We start from the raw sequence: 18,860 nt of genomic DNA, 5'->3' as shown, positions 1-18,860 counted from the left end.
GGTGGCCCAATTCTAACGCATCGGGTATTCTAGAATATGTATGTAGTTTATTTACGAAGATTACAGAATAATGCAATGAATACACAGGATTCGGACGGCCAGGCGCGACCAATCAGCGAAGCGTGGTTCAAATCCTGCGCCAATTCGCGGCCAGACTGCGTCTGTCGCTGATTGTTCGTGGCCGGGCGCAACTAATCAGTGAAGCCAGGGCCAGCTCCAGGTTTTTGAGGTCCCCGGACGAAAGAGTCTCACAGCTGACGTAGTATACAACACAGTCACGTAGTAAATAGCACAGCTACGTAGTATATAGCACAGCCCACATAGTATACAGCACAGCCCACGTAGTATACAGCACAGCCCACGTAGTATACAGCACAGCCCACGTAGTATATAGCTCAGCCACGTAGTATATAGCTCAGCCACGTAGTATATAGCTCAGCCACGTAGTATATAGCTCAGCCACGTAGTATATAGCTCAGCCACGTAGTATATAGCTCAGCCACGTAGTATATAGCTCAGCCACGCAGTATATAGCTCAGCCACAAAGTATATAGCACAGCCACGTAGTATACAGCACAGCCACAAAGTATACAGCACAGCCACGTAGTATATAACACAGCCCACGCAGTATATAACACAGCCCACGCAGTATATAACACAGCCCACGCAGTATATAACACAGCCCACGCAGTATATAACACAGCCCACGCAGTATATAACACAGCCCACGCAGTATATAACACAGCCCACGCAGTATATAACACAGCCCACGCAGTATATAACACAGCCCACGCAGTATATAACACAGCCCACGCAGTATATAACACAGCCCACGCAGTATATAACACAGCCCACGCAGTATATTGCACAGCCACACAGTATTCAACACAGCCCGCGTAGTATATAACACAGCCGACGTAGTATATAACACAGCCCACGTAGGAAATAGCACAGCCCACGCCCACGTAGTATATAACCCAGCCCACGTAGTATATAGCACAGCAATGTAGTATATAACACAGGCCACGTAGTATATAACCCAGCCCACGTAGTATATAGCACAGCGACGTAGTATATAACACAGCCCACGCAGTATATAACACAGGCCACGTAGTATCTAGCACAGTGACATAGTATATAACACAGCCCACGCAGTATATAACAGGCCACGCAGTATATAGCAATGTGGGCACCATATCCCTGTAAAAAAAACTAATTAAAATAAAAAAAATAGTTATATACTCACCTTTCGGCGGCCCCCGGATCCAGCCCAGGCGTTTAGCGATGCTCCTCGTGACGCTCCGTTCCCAGTAATGCCTTGCGGCAATAACCCTTGATGATGTAGCGGTCTCGCGAGATCGCTACGTCGTGATCTCGAGTCATTGCCGCAAGGCATTCTTGGGACCGGAGCATCGCGAGGAGTGGGAAAGGCTGCCGCGGACGCCGGAAGGTGAGAATATAATGTTTTTGGGGTTTTTTATTATTATTTTTAACATTATATGTTTTTAGTATTGATGCTGCATAGGCAGCATCAATAGTAAAAAGTGAAGCGGTGTTTAAATCCCGCCCCAATATCGCTGTTTCGCCGGGCGCGACCAATCAGCGACCCGGGATTTCCGCGACATACGGAAGCTACAGACAAACAGATGGAAGTACCCCTTAGACAATATATATATATATATACACACTCACCGGCCACTTTATTAGGTACACCATGCTAGTAACGGGTTGGACCCCCTTTTGCCTTCAGAACTGCCTCAATTCTTCGTGGCATAGATTCAACAAGGTGCTGGAAGCATTCCTCAGGGATTTTGGTCCATATTGACATGATGGCATCACACAGTTGCCGCAGATTTGTCGGCTGCACATCCCAAAGATGCTCCATACAAGGCAGGATGGATCCATGCTTTCATGTTGTTTACGCCAAATTCTGACCCTACCATCCGAATGTCGCAGCAGAAATCGAGACTCATCAGACCAAGCAACGTTTTTCCAATCTTCTACTGTCCAATTTCGATGAGCTTGTACAAATTGTAGCCTCAGTTTCCTGTTCTTAGCTGAAAGGAGTGGTACCCGGTGTGGCCTTCTGCTGCTGTAGCCCATCTGCCTCAAAGTTCGACGCACTGTGCGTTCAGAGATGCTCTTAGGCCTACCTTGGTTGTAACGGGTGGCGATTTGAGTCACTGTTGCCTTTCTATCAGCTCGAACCAGTCTGCCCATTCTCCTCTGACCTCTGGCATCAACAAGGCATTTCCGCCCACAGAACTGCCGCTCACTGGATTTTTTTTCTTTTTCGGACCATTCTCTGTAAACCCTAGAGATGGTTGTGCGTGAAAATCCCAGTAGATCAGCAGTTTCTGAAATACTCAGACCAGCCCTTCTGGCACCAACAACCATGCCACGTTCAAAGGCACTCAAATCACCTTTCTTCCCCATACTGATGCTCGGTTTGAACTGCAGGAGATTGTCTTTACCATGTCTACATGCCTAAATGCACTGAGTTGCCGCCATGTGATTGGCTGATTAGAAATTAAGTGTTAACAAGAAGTTGGACAGGTGTACCTAATAAAGTGGCCGGTGAGTGTGTGTGTATATATATATATATATATATATATATATATATATATATATATATATATATATATATATATATATATATATATATATATATATATATATATATATATATATATATATATATATATATATATATATATATATATATATATATATATATATCATAGGAGGCAGAATAACATAATACCTTCAGATCTGTGATCCAATGTCTTATTCTGGAGAAATCCATAATTTCTTAACATGTGAATGAGCTGTTAAGATCTATGGGCCTGACATAGATCTCCCCGAGAATCTGCCTCCAGAGGTTATTATTAGTGATGAGCGAATATACTCGTTACTCGAGATTTCTCGAGCACGCTCGGGTGACCTCCAAGTATTTTTTAGTGCTCGGAGATTTAGTTTTTATTGCCGCAGCTGAACGATTTACATCTGTTAGCCAGCACATAAGTACATGTGGGGATTCCCTAGCAACCAGCCAACCCCCACATGTACTTATGCTGGCTAACAGATGTAAATCATTCAGCTGCGGCAATGAAAACTAAATCTCCGAGCACTGTAAAATACTCGGAGGCCACCCGAGCGTGCTCGAGAAATCTTGAGTAACGAGTATATTCACTCATCACTAATTATAATAAATGAAAGTGGGAGTTACCAGTGTGAGACCAGTAATGACTGACAGTCTGCTCTCCTGATCTACATGTCTCACACTGGTAACTCCACCTTTCAATTAAGATAAGCACTGGAGGCAGATTCTCAGGGAGATCTATGTCGGCCCATAGATCTTAACAGCTCATTTACATATTAAGAAAAATGTGGATTTCTCTGGAATAAGCCATCGGATCACAGATATCAAGGTGTCATTTTATTCAGCTTTCTATGAGCTTCATGCCCTTATAGCCAGCTTAGGAGGGTTGATTCTACTGATAGATTCCCTATAATATCAATTTTACTCAATGATGATTATTTGTCTCTTTGCATTGTAAAGAGTGAGGTTTAATACAGATTTTCTTACCATGGTATTGAATAAAGATTAGTAATTTTCACAAGAGAGGGTTCTTTTCTGTCATCAGTAAGCTTTCTTATTTGAGAGCCCCCCAAATCTATCATTTTTAATTTCTGTATGTTAGTTTGAAACTTCTGATTTCAGATCTTCCATACAAGACTCTGCACATCTCAGCCCCCTGCGGTGATATTTCACTCCATGAGACCACAACAACCTCCAATTAGCTGTAGTGGCCACATGGAACGGAACGTGGCCACAAGACCGGATTTTTCTGCAGATTTATAACGCAAATTGTCATTTCAGGTGACTTTAGAATAAGACATCCTGCATGTACATGGGGAATATCACTTATTCTGATTGCTATGTGATTCGCATCCTGAATTTTAGCAGATTTTCCACTCATCAAGAAGCCCTTCTTCTTGTATCTTCCTGCTTTTGCTTTTCTACAGCTTCTCTCATTCCTCTTTCAAAAGACTTCTATTGGCAGCAGGAGTCATTTGACCTCTCACTGCAGACAGATTTGTAGACAGATTTGAACTTTTTTTTTTTTTTTATCTTTACAGCAAATGATCAATGCAGGAGGCAAAAAAGTGACTAAAATAGGGGGAAGAGAGTAATGATTAAATTTCCTTATCTTCACTTTTACAATTGATTTTCATAAGTCAACAGTAAAAGTGTAGCTACTATTTACATATCTATGATCAAATTCCACGAAAAACATACCAATAAATGCACAAGCAAAATTGACATGTGGATTGCTAAAATATGCATAGCAGGTCAATTTCTGGCCCGAAAAAAAAATTAGCGGGTAGAGAAAATATCCCTTTAATTTTACTGGCAGATATTTCACAGTACAGCCGTCAAGTCTGAACAAGCCCTTATAATACATTTGACCGAAGTTCCAGATTTCTCAATGTATCTTTTGAACAAATAGCACTAAATAGTAAAAGTGACATGCTACTACATGCTTCATCCATAGGCCACCCGTCTAATAGAAAAAAAACAAAAAACGCACAGTAGACCTGACCCCTTGGTATATGTGTCAGGAGCATTACCCAGTGCATTTACCAAACGTACAGTCTGAACAAAACCTTAATTCGTAGCATTTGCTCTGGCTCAAGGCGAGATGTCCATACGAGGGCATACAGATTGGTTGTGTGAGTCACCCCCTTTCAGGCAGGATCTGACTCATGGATTTCCCATCATTTTTTGAATACTGATCCAAGTTTATAATTTACACTAAAGGGATGTACGTTAATAGAAGTCCCACTATTGCACTAATTAGGGTTTCCCTTCAGATTAGTGTTCACCAGAAGACTACAATCTGACATCCATGGTAACAATCCAGCCCAAATACACCGTAATCAGTTCTTAAAATTTAACCCCTTACTGCTGGAGCCAGTAGAAGAAATCCCACAAACATCACTTTATTCCAGGACGTGTAGAGTCTGTCCTGTTTACTGTTCCCGTTACATAACCTGCTCGCTGGAACTTTGTACTCGGCTCACAAGCCACATATTTAAAGACGTCTGAATAAGAAGCTGGCTTTTCTTACATGACACACTGTCATAGTCATAGGGTGCCACTGCCCAGATAGCTTAGACATGGGGTGCTGGTGGGGGATCCTCACATTAGAGAGCGAGCCTGTGGCAGTCGTCATCCGATTTTCTTTGCCTTACAAAAGGGGCTTGGGTAAATGAGCCTAAATTGATTTTTTTTCCTGATGCGGCAGAGGCATTATTTTGTTTGTCACGATGAGAAATTCCCTATTGACCACCGTCTATCTGCTTTTTCCCAGAGAAAGAAGCTCTGCATAATGTAGACCCCTCCAAACAAAAACCCTTAGCTTCCCCAATCTGTGTGAGATATGGGGAGGTAGTAGAAGGGTTAATTATGTCAATCCTTGATATTCTGGATTTTGAGTGCAGGCATGAATACAGGGGTACTCATGATTACGAATCTGCTCAATACCTGCAATATCCTGTCGAAATGTATTTCCAGCCAGGAAGCCCCTGATAAATGACCCGATATCTGTCTCCTCCCTGCATAGTGTCAGTGCAGTACCTGCTCCGGTCTCATGTGCCCGCGCTGTGCTCTCCGTCTCCTCTGTCTGGACTATTGACTTTTAAATCAATATTGACCATTTGATCTTTGCCTGGTGTAGCAGGTGGAAATAAGCAAAATGCCCCATGCCCTCGCTTTCTACAGCTGTTTAACCATTTCCTGGCTCCCCCTTTTCTGATAGTCCCCTATAGCCAGCCCTAGATTTCCTCTAGATTTTTTATTTAGTCTGATCTGGACATCATGATTACATCTGTCTCAAACGCATTTTACTAGCTGCCATAATACAGCTTTTTCAATATGGGAGAAGAGCAGCTGCCTGGGATCTCAGCTGCCACTTATCTCCCAAAAACACAGGGATCAATATGAGAATATTTAACCCTCTTTAGAAACAACTTCTGCCCCCTCTGCTGTCACACTTACCCATCAAACTCATAAATATCTCCATCCAGAGATTTACTACCAGGATTACCTAATTTTAGTGACTGACAGTTTTATCAGACCCAAAAATTCTTTAATTCGCACCATTCTAGCTACATCTAAAGTTATAAAGTTCACATCAGTGCATGAAAAACAATCAATATTTAATCAAATAAAATATATTAAAATAAATGAAATAAAATATAATATACCTTAAAATAAATGATTTTCCATCTGCATTGTGATCTGTAAGGAATCAGCTTTCATACATGAATAATTAAAAAGCTATAAAGACCAAACACCATTTTCCATGTTAGTAATTTTTTTTATTTTTTTTTTAAACGTCCTCTTAGATATATAGACAATTAGACATCACCCGAAAAAAAATGGATAAGACCGTAGGATGCTGCAATATTTTTCAAGCAGACCGTTGGTTCATGTGGAAAAACATTCATGTGAACGATCATATTGATTAACATAGGTCCATGAGCGGTCCGTTTACCAGACAAACAACATTCAGACCGAAAGTGCATGTGTGAACGCACTCATACATTCATGTTGTTTTAATACAGGAGATAAGCCGTGCCAGAAATTCCCGGCAGCCCTTTATCTCTCGTTTTTCTTGGTCTCGCTACATGCAAAGTCTATGTAGGTTATAGGAAGAAAGAAAAAATCCCATATTGTTTCAAAATGGGAATTAAAGGGAACCTGTCACCTGAATTTGGCGGGACCAGTTTTGGGTCATATGGGCGGGGTTTTTGGGTGTTTGATTCACCCTTTCCTTACCCGCTGGCTGCATGCTGGCTGCAATATTGGACTGAAGTTCATTCTCTGTCCTCCATAGTACACGCCTGCGTAAGGCAAGATTGCCTTGTGCAGGCATGTACTCCGGAGGACAGAGAATGAACTTCAATCCAATATTGTGGCCAGCATGCAGCCAGCATGCAGCCAGCGGGTAAGGAAAGGGTGAATCAAACACCCGAAAACCCCGCCCATATGACCCAAAACTGGTCCCGCCAAATTCAGGTGACAGGTTCCCTTTAAGTGATAAGTAATGGCTTGAGTTTTCCTATCTCTCAGGAAAATAAAAGCGCAAAAGCGTTAAAATACCACTTGTTCCATCTTTGTCTAGCCTGGCGAGCCTCTGACAGTCGTATATCCGGCTCCATATTTATAATGCAGTGAGAAATGTCAATATGCTGTAAGGATATTTAGTCAGGGCGGCTTTTATGATGGCCAAGGGCTGAAACCGAGAAATGTGAGCGACAGATAGGGAACACTCATCATACACAGAGCTACAAAGGTTAAAAAAAAAATTACATTATATATACATACAAACATAGAGCTAAAAATAAATAAATAAAGGGAACACTGAAACAACACAATGTAACTCCAAGTCAATCACACTTCGGTGAAATCAACCTGTCCAGTTATGAAGCAACAGAGATTGTGAATGAATTTATCTTGCTATTGTGTAAATGGAACAGACAACAGGTAGAAATGTTCAGTAATTAGCAAGACAACCCCTATAAAGGAGTGGTTCTGCAGGGGGTGACCGCAGACCATTTCTCGGTTCTCATCCTTTTTAGCTGTTTTAGTCACTTTTGCATTTGGTCATTGCTCTCACAGCTAGAGGTACTGTACAGTAGCATGAGGCGGTGTCTACAACCCACAGATGTTGCTCAGGTAGGGCAGCACATCCAAGATGGCACATCAATGTGAGCTGGGGCAAGAAGGGTATCTGTGTCTATCAGCACAGTGTCCAGAGCATGGATCAGATACCAGGAGACAGGCCAGTGCACCAGGAGATATGGAAGGTGCTATAGGACGGCAACAACCCAGCAGCAGGAATGCTATCTCCTCCTTTGTACAAGGAGGAACAGGAGGAGCAGTGCCAGAGCCCTGCAAACTGACCTCTAGCAGGCCACTAACATGCATATCTGCTCAAATTGTCAGAAACAGACTCCATGAGGGCCCGATGTCCACAAGTGGGTGTTGTGCTTACAGCCCAACACTGTGCAGTGTAGTTGGCATTTGCCAAAGAACACCAAGACTGGCAGATATGACATTGGCGCCCTGTACTCTTCACGGATGAGAGCAGGTTAACCCTGAGCACATGTGACAGAGTCTGGAGACGCTGTGGAGAACGTTCTGCTATCTGCAGCATCCTCCACCATGACCGGTTTGGTAGTCTGTCAGTAATGGTGTGAGGTGGCATTTCTTTGGAGGGCCGCACAGCCCTCCTTGTGCTAGCCAGAGATAACCTGACTGCCATTAGGTACCGGAATGAGATCCTCAGACCCATTGTTAGGCCATATGCTGGTGCGGCTGGCCCTGGGTTCCTTCTGATGCATGAAAATGACAGACCTCATGTGGCTGAAGTGTGTCAGCAGCAATGCCTTCATCATACAAGAACTGCTATGGACTGCCCCGCCCGTTCACCAGACCTGAATGCAATCAAGCACATCTAGGACATCATGCCTCGCTACAACCACCAATGCCACGTTGCACCACAGACTGTACAGGAGTTGGCGGATGCTTTAATCCAAGTCTGGGAAGAGATCTCTCAGGAGACCATCCGCCGCCTCATCAGGAGCATGCCCAGGAGTTGTAGGAAGGACATACAGGCACATGGAGGCCACACACACTACTGAGCATCATTTCCTTTTCTGCAGGCATTTCCACTGAAGTTGGATCAGCCTGTAATTTGATTTCCCACTTTGATTTTAAGTATCATTAAAAATCCAGACCTCAATGGGATATTCATTTTGATTTCCATTGATCATTTTTATGTTGTATTGTTCTCAGCGCATTCCACTATGTAACGAATAAAGACTTCCAACTGGACCATTTCATTCAGTGATATCTAGGAGGTGGTATTGTAGTGTTCCCTTTATTTTTTTGAACAGTATACATATATAGCTGGGTCAGATACGTTTTTGGCCAATAATGCAGCTCTCCATGCTCTATATATTAGCACAATGTTTATTTTACAGGCCAGTTAGCTTTAAGGGATTGTCCAAAAGTAGGAAAGCATGTCACTATTTTAGAAACAGCAACTCGCCTGGGTGCAGTACCAAAAATAATCAGTAGTCAGGTGAGGCACTGTTTGTTTTGGGCGAAAAAACTAACCATATTTCAGCTGTCATCTATTTCAATAATTCTGAAGTTTAATATAGTTTTTGAATGTAGCTGAAAAACATTTGTAAGATCAAAAAAAAGTACTGTGCAAAAGTTTGAAAAAAAGCGGCATAATAACAATGACCTCAAAAATAGAATAGATTTTTTTTAATCAATTAACAAAATGTAAAGTAAATGAACTATAAATAAACCTAAATGAGGTTATTTAGTGTGACCTTCCTTTGTCTTCACAATAGAATGAATTCTTCTAGGTACTTGTCACTCACACACAGTTTAGGATGGAACTCAGAATGGAGGTTGCTCCAAACATCTTGGAGAGCAAACCACAGCTCGTCTGTGGATGTCACTTGTGCAACTCCTTCTTTCTTTTCATGTATTCCTAGACAGACTGGATCATGCGGAGATGATCAGGGCTCTGTGCGGCCATATGATCACTTCCAGGACTTGATCTTTTTTACTATGAAGATAGTTCTTAATGACGGCTGTATGTTTGGGTCCTTGTTCTACTACAGGATAAATTTGGAGCCAAATCAGATGCCTAGCAGATGGTATTACAGGGATGGATAAGCATCTGCCTGTAGTTCTCAGCATTGAGGACACCATTGATCCTGATCATATTCCCAACTCTATTTGCTGAAAAGTAATTCCAGCTTTCATTTTTCTGCACATCGGGTCCTATGCGTTCATGCATGGTTGAGTTGCCTGACCTTGATTCCATTTCAAAAGGTATGGTTTTTTACAACAATTCTTCCACGAAGACAATTTCTGGCCAAACTTGTCCAAACAGTAGAAGGGTCTAGCTGTGTCCCACTGGTTGCTGCCAGTTCTGAGCTGATGGCACTGCTGGGCATCTTCCAATTTGAAGTGAATCATAATGTGTCCTCATCTGCTGCACTAAGTTTACTTGGATGACCACCAGAGTCCTCAACATTGCCCATTTCTTAGTGACCTCAATGCTACGAAATACAGGTAGATACTTATCCATTAGGAGGATCAGTTCATGAAATTAAAAATGCAACATGAAAGGCAAAGAGCAGCAAGAGAGAAAGTCTATTATAGGTTATAGAGACAAGGATAATATGCAGTGCAGGCCTAGCCCGAGGGCCTACTAATTTCGAGCCAATAACCGCATTGGCGATACAAGCTGTCATTTAGAAGCCTTCTCATGAAAAATTAAAATAGCAACTGTGAGGCATGGGCAGCCTTAAAGAATTGGATTAGCAGCTGATTATATGGTAAGAGGCACAGGTGAAATAAGAATGATACTGTGGAGGCAAATGACAAGCCTGTCTGTATAAGGACAGGTTCAAAAATCACATTTAGGTTTTTTAGTCTTTGGAATGGCTCTTAGAGGGGGATCAGTGTACATCTCTCTTGTGACACATTCCCACTTAGCCTATAAAAAAGAATGTCACAGCTTTACAATGTCACGAGGAGCCGTAACAGGATGTCCATGTAGTCATTAGTCATTTCCTATTTATTCTCCCTCAAGAGCGCACATCTTCACCGACATTTACTAACCTTCTCTAATACTTGTCCGTACCCTGAAGATACGCGAGGACAGTCCGCACAACTCGACCTCGTGATCTCAGCCAGTTAAGCCCGGTGATTAGGTTGAGGCTGTAATACAGGAGTAATCTCCAGGCGTGCTAATTTGATTGTAATAAAATCTCAGCTAATCTGTTTACGCAACTGTAATTAAAGAAAAGAGGATCTACCAAGCTTCAGCGGCGCAAGAGAAGAGCCAGGGGGCTTGGAAATAATGGATGATGGGTCAAATAGAAACTTTATGAAAGTGAAGCTCCACCTTCAGTGACACTTTAAATAATATATGAGGCAATTACATACCCAAGACTGGAGGATCTGAATTTCCCTGCAATTTAATCATCATCACGATAATTTAAGGGAAACTGTCAGCACAATACTACATATAGAAGTAGTTGTATGGCTTTACAGGAGTTAGTCCACCAACAAAAGGGATATCTACTTTGTAGAGATTTCATGTGACAGTCATGCGAAATCTAGTGTAGAAGCCGGAAGCGCCCCGGGGCGTAAAAGGGCGCGCGGACTCCAAGCGCCCCGGGGGTGTGCAAGGGCGCCCGGACTCCAAGCGCCCTGGGGGTGTGCAAGGGCGTGCGGACTCCAAGCACCCCGGGGGGCGTGCAAGGGCACGCGGACTCCATTTTCCACTTGACACACCCTAAGGATAGTTCCAGTTTCTACACTAGATTTCTTCTGACTGGCACATCGAATCTCTACAACAGAGGTATATTTTTTATTTGGGGACTAGCACCTATACAGCCATACCACTTCTTCAGATAACGCCCTCTGATACTGGCTATAAGGCCGGAGTCACACTACAGCGAGATACGGCCGAGTCTCGCAGGTTAAAACCAAGCTCTGGCACTCCAGAGCAGAGCGTGCAGCTCCATGTATTGCTGTGCGGCCGCACGCTCTTCAGATAAATAACCCTGGCTGCATTCACACATCCATGTCAAGTGCTGGGGGTCCTGTCTGATTTTTTTTTTTTTTTTTTTTTTTTTTTATTGGCAGCACACAGACCCATTGAGCATATCCTATTCTCATCCTCAAAATTGGATCAGGATAGGAAATGCTCCAAGTTTCATGGATCTCATTCCAGGGTGGATTGATTTAAATCACGCCGATTTAAATCATGATTTAAATCACGATTTAAATCAAAAGATTTTTTTCTATTTAAATCGGATCGATTTAAATCATGATTTTAATCATGATTTAAATCACTGATTTAAATCAAAAGGTTTTTTTAAATATAAATCACGATTAAAATGAGAAGTGAGAGCAGTGCGCATGTGCACCCATAGTTACACGGACGAAACTAGGGGCAACGATCTAATGCCAGGGTGAGGGGGGGACCCCAAAGTAAGTAAAAATCTTTTTTGTTTTACTATATGGCAATAGGTAGGTGTTTAAAAGCAGCATGTCTTAATTGTATAAACTATTAATAGCCTCCACATTTTGTTCATACTGCCCCTTTAATTCCACACTTCTAGCTTGGTTTCACTTTTGGTTTAGTTTCTTTTTCCATTCAGTTGACATGCCCAAACTTGTTGGATAGTCAGCATCCTACAGAAACCTCTGGAAGAGCATGGCATTGTGAATGTTACACATATACAGCCTTTATTCTACTGAGTTAAACAACTCAGCTTTATCTCATGATGGAAGAACCTTTGGATGGTAAAATATTTTCCTCAAAAAGCAGTTTATTGAAAAAAATCCGATTTAAATCAAAAAAATCCGATTTAAATCAAAAAAATCCGATTTTTTTGATTTTTTTAAAAAAACATTGATTTTTATCCACCCTGTCTCATTCTCAGTCCCATCATTTTGACCAATGTCTAAAATACATCTTACTTTACTCAAAAAATAAAAATAAAAACGCAGCACACAAATATTTCATGCAGATGTGTGAATACAGCTTAATGGGAAAAGGTTCCTTTGTCTACTAGAACTCAGAATATGACCTAGAGTGCTGCTCATTATACAGGATTGGCATTTCAGCTTTGAACACATGCCCGCTGTTTTATATGGATTATACCGCAAAGGGCAAATAGAAACCACCGACTGCTGACCTCAGGAATCCCACTAGTCACATGTCCTATGTCCTAAGACTGGCCCACACACACTAGGTATCTGTGGACCAATGGTTCGCTCAGCGGACAGCTCTCTCTTCTGACACCCCTATATACTGGAACCCTTGTCTCGTCTGTGCACTCGCGTTGTCTAATATCACCGAACAAATGGAGCGGCCATTGAGATACGACAGGGCAGATCCTTCTCAGCTGCAACATATCTGTCGAGAGTGGGAGAACCCCATACAAATTAGATGGTCAGCCGAACAGGTTGAAATCGGTGCGTTGCACAGACTTGTGTCGTGTGTAGGGGCCATAGGGGACCTAACCAATGTAGACAATAAAGCCTATTTATGCCAAGGGATATGTTCTTAGAAGAAACCAAATTGTAGCAGTTAGAGAGAAAAATATATATATGGTATATTTTCCCACAACAGGATGCTCTGATTACATACTGGGATCCTTACAGTGCTGGTGATCAGGTAGGAAGTTTTTCCAAGTTACCGTACATCATTTTCAGATCTAATTAAACATGGTCGTGCCCGACGTCAGAGGTACACAGCGGTACCGGAGGTGGCCACATTCAGCCACTCTAAATTTAGAGGTTGTAGGACTCTAATATGCTCGGTTCAGCCATACACAACAGATCTGTCAGACAATCACTCGCTAGGCTATCAGCCATCTCTCCCCCTACGAGTATACTCGGCTGATCATGAGTTTTCAATAGGGAGAGGGGAGTAAGCTGCTGCCAGAAACCTTTCAACCCTGGAAATAAAAGAATAAAAAGGCACTGAAATCCACCATGCCTGACCCATCTTTCCTCCCCCAACTGCGGGTCAGAGTCATGTAACCCCCAAAAACATCAGATAGTCGTCCATGCAGTAAAAATTGGATGTGTACTCTCACCGTCAGCACTAGGAGTGATCAGATGACTTGCAGGGACAGAACCGAGAACCCATTAGCAGAAACATCGGTTTTATGGCAGCCTGTAGTCTGCTGACGGGTAACCAATACTAATGGGATAAATTTGAAGAGCAATAGGAAATTATTGAAGCAGCCCCCAGCTACCAGGTTGTGGTGATACATTACCAGATGATGTAACTGCGATTTGTGCGATTCTCCCAAAGTGATGGCAGTGGCATCTGCCATTCGGATGTGACCGTGTATTGCGGTGGGCACTACCTCGCACACTTCAGCAGGCCAGAAACAATGTGGTATTTCAAGATCCGGCCAATTTCAGGAGAAAAAAAACAAGGTCACCTCGTAGGTAGAAAAATATTTGAAGCCAGAAGCAGGCTCTCTCCGAAAAAAGGACAGGCCATCCCTGAACCATACAAACACATGGAACCTTGACGTCTTCCAAGTAACACATGCCAGTGCCTGTGCAGAACACTTCTTCATCATGCCCCCATACAGAGGAGGGAAAACTGCCACCACCGCCCCAATGCAAACACACCTCCGAAAAGAATTATTTACTTATGTAACTGGCAAATTTCATCAGAAGCCTTGGAGGCACAAGGATTTTAATCAGGAAATAAACTTTACAACAAATTCGGATTCCCGGCAGTTGCTGTTGTGCTCTCTGCGGTGAACTAAAGCCGCAATCTCATGTTGTGGTTGTTTGTGGAGTGATACGAAGGCTGGGACTGGATCCAACATCGGAGCATAGAGCTTCTGTGTGACCCAGCTTTTCCAGGCTCCTGAAAGGCAAACCTGCATTGATACATAACCCTGCTTCTGTATTACTATGGCAACAAGTGCGACAACCAGGGTTGAAGCTGTACAGTTCATATTGGCTGTCACCCAGCTCTCCCAGAAACAGATCATTTTAAGAGAACCCGTCACCTCTCCAGACATGTCTATTAGTAAAAAAAAATACATTCCCCTATGAAGTAATTCTAGAGCTCAGAACTCTACAAGGTGATGTCCTTCTGTTATCCCTCCAAGGAAAGGATAAATTGGCAACTGGGTGTGTGTTACAAACCAGATGTAGAGGCATGCCCCCAACTGGTATCCCCCGGCTGTCATCTTATTCATACATTTCCAGGAGGATTAACAGGAACAGCACAATAAAGCAATAAGAAAATAAGGTCCAGAATTGTCCTTACATGTGGAATACAAATATTTACTCAAACTGACACATCAAAGGATTCTATTTAAGGAAAATAGTTATAAAATAGCTGAATAAAATTATAAATAAAAAGTTACAGTATACACAGTCATAAGGAAATATGGGTGAAGAAGAGAGTGGAGTTGTATTCTCTAAGACCCCTTTACATTTTAAAAGGGGCGGCTTCCAAGATTAAAAAATGCATCTGCTATAGTTCTGTCTTGTATAGCAAGGCATCCCTATTCAAATGCATGTGGCTGAGGAGCTGCAATATCAAACACAGCCATTACACAAGTGAGGCGCTCTTAGCAAGGAGATTTAATATAAAAAAAAAAAAAAATTTGGAGGGGAGAAACAGATCCCTAAAGTGCTAATGGTGCTGCAAGTCAGGGTGTTCAATGTTCTAGCTAAAATAATAATCCTTATTTTTTAAATAAATAAATAAAACGGTCTCACAGAATATTCACATAAACATGCACTGGTCCCGGCCAATGCTCAGGTGGATATAATCAGATATTAAGTTTCTTCTTATCACTTACTTAGAAAAAAAAAAAAAAAAAAAATGAATAAAAGAATATGTTTATTTATCCAATCCGCAAAATACTTTTTTCAGAGCCAGACTGATGGATCTGCACCTGCTGACAGTTTCCAGAGGTCTGCTCCATCTGTAGTAGCATGCATCACTGATGGATCTGCACCTGCTGACAGTTTCCAGAGGTCTGCTCCATCTGTAGTAGCATGCATCACTGATGGATCAGAACCTGCTGACAGTTTCCAGAGGTCTGCTCCATCTGTAGTAGCATGCATCACTGATGGATCAGAACCTGCTGACAGTTTCCAGAGGTCTGCTCCATCTGTAGTAGCATGCATCACTGATGGATCAGCACCTGCTGACAGTTTCTAGAGGTCTGCTCCATCTGTATTAACATGTATCACTGATGGATCAGCACCTGCTGACAGTTTCCAGAGGTCTGCTCCATCTGTACTAACATGTATCACTGATGGATCAGCACCTGCTGACAGTTTCCAGAGGTCTGCTTCATCTGGAGTAGCATGCATCACTGATGGACCCGCACCTGCTGACAGTTTCCAGAGGTATGCTCCATCTGTAGTAGCATGCATCACTGATGGATCAGCACCTGCTGACAGTTTCCAGAGGTCTGCTCCATCTGTACTAACATGTATCACTGACGGATCTGCACCTGCTGACAGTTTCCAGAGGTCTGCTCCATCTGGAGTAGCATGCATCACTGATGGACCCGCACCTGCTGACAGTTTCCAGAGGTCTGCTCCATCTGTAGTAGCATGCATCACTGATGGATCAGCACCTGCTAACAGTTTCCAGAGGTCTGCTCCATCTGTAGTAGCATGCATCACTGATGGATCAGAACCTGCTGACAGTTTCCAGAGGTCTGCTCCATCTGTACTAACATGCATCACTGATGGATCAGCACCTGCTGACAGTTTCCAGAGGTCTGCTCCATCTGTAGTAACATGTATCACTGATGGACCTGCACCTGCTGACAGTTTCCAGAGGTCTGCTCCATCTGTAGTAGCATGCATCACTGATGGACCTGCACCTGCTGACAGTTTCCAGAGGTCTGCTCCATCTGTAGTAGCATGCATCACTGATGGACCTGCACCTGCTGACAGTTTCCAGAGGTCTGCTCCATCTGTAGTAGCATGCATCACTGATGGATCAGCACCTGCTGACAGTTTCCAGAGGTCTGCTCCATCTGTAGTAGCATGCATCACTGATGGATCAGAACCTGCTGACAGTTTCCAGAGGTCTGCTCCATCTGTACTAACATGCATCACTGATGGACCTGCACCTGCTGACAGTTTCCAGAGGTCTGCTCCATCTGTAGTAGCATGCATCACTGATGGATCAGCACCTGCTGACAGTTTCCAGAGGTCTGCTCCATCTGTAGTAGCATGCATCACTGATGGATCAGAACCTGCTGACAGTTTCCAGAGGTCTGCTCCATCTGGAGTAGCATGCATCACTGATGGATCAGCACCTGCTGACAGTTTCCAGAGGTCTGCTCCATCTGTAGTAACATGTATCACTGATGGATCCGCACCTGCTGACAGTTTCCAGAGGTCTGCTCCATCTGTACTAACATGCATCACTGATGGATCAGCACCTGCTGACAGTTTCCAGAGGTCTGCTCCATCTGTACTAACATGTATCACTGATGGAAACGCACCTGCTGACAGTTTCCAGAGGTCTGCTCCATCTTTAGTAGCATGCATCACTGATGGATCCGCACCTGCTGACAGTTTCCAGAGGTCTGCTCCATCTGTAGTAGCATGCATCACTGATGGATCAGCACCTGCTGACAGTTTCCAGAGGTCTGCTCCATCTGTACTAACATGTATCACTGATGGATCCGCACCTGCTGACAGTTTCCAGAGGTCTGCTCCATCTGTAGTAGCATGCATCACTGATGGATCAGCACCTGCTGACAGTTTCCAGAGGTCTGCTCCATCTGTACTAACATGCATCACTGATGGATCCGCACCTGCTGACAGTTTCCAGAGGTCTGCTCCATCTGTAGTAGCATGCATCACTGATGGATCCACACCTGCTGACAGTTTCCAGAGGTCTGCTCCATCTGTAGTAGCATGCATCACTGATGGATCCGCACCTGCTGACAGTTTCCAGAGGTCTGCTCCATCTGTAGTAGCATGCATCACTGATGGATCAGCACCTGCTGACAGTTTCCAGAGGTCTGCTCCATCTGTACTAACATGTATCACTGATGGAAACGCACCTGCTGACAGTTTCCAGAGGTCTGCTCCATCTGTACTAACATGTATCACTGATGGATCCGCACCTGCTGACAGTTTCCAGAGGTCTGCTCCATCTGTACTAACATGTATCACTGATGGATCTGCACCTGCTGACAGTTTCCAGAGGTCTGCTCCATCTGTACTAACATGTATCACTGATGTATCAGCACCTGCTGACAGTTTCCAGAGGTCTGCTCCATCTGTACTAACATGTATCACTGATGGATCCGCACCTGCTGACAGTTTCCAGAGGTCTGCTCCATCTGTACTAACATGTATCACTGATGGATCCGCACCTGCTGACAGTTTCCAGAGGTCTGCTCCATCTGTAGTAGCATCTATCAGACCCGCATGAATGTCCTGGTCAGCGGTTGCTACAGGCATCCTAGCAGATGGCAGGCTGTGCTCCGCGGCACTGTGACAGGATGCCGGGCTGTGATCGGGAGATCAGGTGTCAGCAGCACGGTGACAGCGGCGCACACATCTGCAGGCTGTCCGTGACATGCAGCGCCCAGTGACATCATGCACAGCTGTCCCCCAGGCCCGCTGCTCCTCCCCATGCTCTGCCAGCTCAGGGGTCCCACGTATCCCAGCCGCCCTTGCAGCTCCATCACTGCTCTCACCTCCCGGAGGCTCCATGCCGCCTACACTCCGGCTCCTTCTTTTCGTGATCCCGGCGCAGGGGGCACGTCCGCACCGGGGCGGGACCTTACGTCACTTCCGGAACCTCCTCCCCCCTCCTAGCACCGGCGGTATTCATGGCAACTGCGCCACCACCGTGACGGAGCGCTGGGATTGTCGTGACGTCATGGTGTAGAGGGGAAAGCCCGGATGGAGGACACAACCTCACCGGCGCTCACTGTGAGGAGAATGGGCTGATGCAGAACAGCTGCTGCAGTTGCCAATAGCAACCTATCAAATCACTGCTTTTATTTTCTAATCTGCACTGGATGCAGGCTTGGTTGCCATGGGTAACGCCGCCATTTTTCTGCCCAATACCCGGGGGGACAACTGGGAATTTTGGTGTTTTCTAGGCAGCTTGTTATAAAAAATCACTTGCATTCTTACTGACAGATTATAAAATCACAAAAATCACAACAAATAATAAAAAAGATAAATACTACATGTCTATAACTGATAG

The 18,860-nt window shown here is 43.8% G+C and overlaps 1 protein-coding gene across 3 annotated transcripts in view; it reads right to left on the bottom strand.

Annotated features, from left to right (window-relative positions):
* The window catches only part of DAGLA (diacylglycerol lipase alpha), a 55,256-nt gene extending 36,774 nt beyond the window's left edge, over nucleotides 1-18,482 (bottom strand). Inside the window, exon 1 of one of the 3 annotated variants that reach the window (XM_077287943.1) lies at nucleotides 18,343-18,482. The gene's annotated coding sequence lies outside the window, so the exon portion shown is untranslated. Of the gene's footprint in view, nucleotides 1-5,551; nucleotides 5,690-18,342 lie in introns of those variants that run through there. The other 2 variants (XM_077287945.1, XM_077287944.1) reach the window with 2 other exon arrangements.
* Nucleotides 18,483-18,860: the final 378 nt, after the last annotated feature.

The sequence above is a fragment of the Ranitomeya variabilis genome, chromosome 2 (assembly GCF_051348905.1).
Source record: "Ranitomeya variabilis isolate aRanVar5 chromosome 2, aRanVar5.hap1, whole genome shotgun sequence".
Taxonomy (NCBI): Eukaryota; Metazoa; Chordata; class Amphibia; order Anura; family Dendrobatidae; genus Ranitomeya; species Ranitomeya variabilis.
This window is presented reverse-complemented; position numbering and strand designations above follow the sequence as displayed.